This window comes from Apium graveolens, chromosome 7 (genome assembly GCF_009905375.1).
Source record: "Apium graveolens cultivar Ventura chromosome 7, ASM990537v1, whole genome shotgun sequence".
NCBI lineage: Eukaryota > Viridiplantae > Streptophyta > Magnoliopsida > Apiales > Apiaceae > Apium > Apium graveolens.
Genome location: NC_133653.1, coordinates 107,649,828 through 107,651,345, shown reverse-complemented (window position 1 = coordinate 107,651,345; position 1,518 = coordinate 107,649,828). Strand labels below are relative to the sequence as shown.

Here is a 1,518-nt window from a genome sequence, read left to right as displayed (position 1 = left end):
TTCGTGGTCAGACCATACCAATGGTCAAGTTAGGCCAATGTGTGCCTTGGATCCAGTAATTAGAGCAGTGCTGTGTGCTTGCTCGGTGTTAGGGCGAAAACACGCGCTAATATTCACGCAAGTATACGCGTTCGCAAGTAATATAGAATACTTTCTAGTTCGTTCCCACAGAGACTCAGACTAAATTATTGTCTAATTAAACTCACTCACCAATGTATGATTACTTGCGTGTTCAACAGTAGTCTTCCTTGGTTCCGCCGCTTTCTCCTTTTGCTTAGATTCTTCATCTCTAATTTCAGCTTCTACTTCTTTTGCCTTTTCAGCATCAGCCACTTTTCCAGACCTTAAGGTAATAGCCTTGACTTGCTCTTTAGCTTCCTTCCTGCCTGGTACTTCCGTGTCATTGGGAAGAGTGCCAGGTTGACGATTGAGCACTGCATTGGCTAATTGGCCGATTTGATTTTCCAAGGTCTTGATAGAAACCGCCTGACTCTTGCACAACAGCTTAAGTTCCTCAAAATCAGCACTAGTAGGTGCAGCTGTACTTCCCTGTTGAGGATATGATTGCCTTGTAGCATACTGCTGTGGTTGTTGGAATCCAGGTGGGTTAAACTGTTTACTCACTCCTTGCTGATATGGTGGCTGAATAGCATTCTGATTATTCCCCCAGCTGAAATTTGGATGATTTCTGTTGTTAGGATGATAGGTCACTGGCACAGGCTGCTGTTGTCGCTGATAATTATTCACATACTGAACAAATTCGTTGACAAGAGAACACTGATCCGTAGCATGAGAACCTGCACAAAGCTCACAAACCATAGCTATTTGATTAACTCCATATGTAGCCAGAGAATCAACCTTCATTGATAGCGCTTGGAGCTGGGCTGCAATAGCGGTGGCTGCATCAACTTCCAGAATACCTGCTACCTTGCCTGACGTCATCCTCTGAGTTGGGTTTTGATGCTCATTTGCAGCCATCGTCTCTATAAGATTATACGCCTCAGTATAGCTTTTAGCCCATAAGGCGCCTCCAGCTGCTGCATCGAGCATGGGCCGAGATTGGGCCCCCAAACCATTATAGAAACCAGTGATCACCATCCAATCTGGCATTCCATGATGTGGACATTTTCTCAACATTTCCTTGTAGCGTTCCCAAGCCTCGCACATAGATTCTATAGGTTACTGCGCAAACTGAGTAAGAGCACTCCTCATAGCAGCAGTCTTTGCCATCGGATAAAACTTCACCAGAAACTTTTACGCAAGATCTTGCCACGTAGTGATGGACCCAGCTGGTTCAGAATGTAACCAGTCTTTAGCCTTGTCCCTTAGTGAGAATGGGAAAAGCCTCAACTTGATAGCCTCATCAGTCACGCCATTATACTTAAAAGTACTGCAGATCTCGACAAAATTCCTTATGTGCATGTTGGGGTCTTCAGTTGCCGCTCCTCCAAAAGAAACAGAATTCTGCACCATCTGAATAGTGCCCGGCTTGATTTCAAAGGTGTTAGCTTGAATAGC

At 44.8% G+C, this 1,518-nt stretch overlaps 1 non-coding gene across 1 annotated transcript; it reads left to right on the top strand.

Annotated features, from left to right (window-relative positions):
- Nucleotides 1–1,108: 1,108 nt before the first annotated feature.
- On the top strand, nucleotides 1,109–1,215 carry LOC141675860 (small nucleolar RNA R71). Its single transcript, XR_012556489.1, has one exon. It is a non-coding gene; the product is annotated as a small nucleolar RNA R71 (small nucleolar RNA).
- The last annotated feature ends 303 nt before the right edge of the window (nucleotides 1,216–1,518 follow it).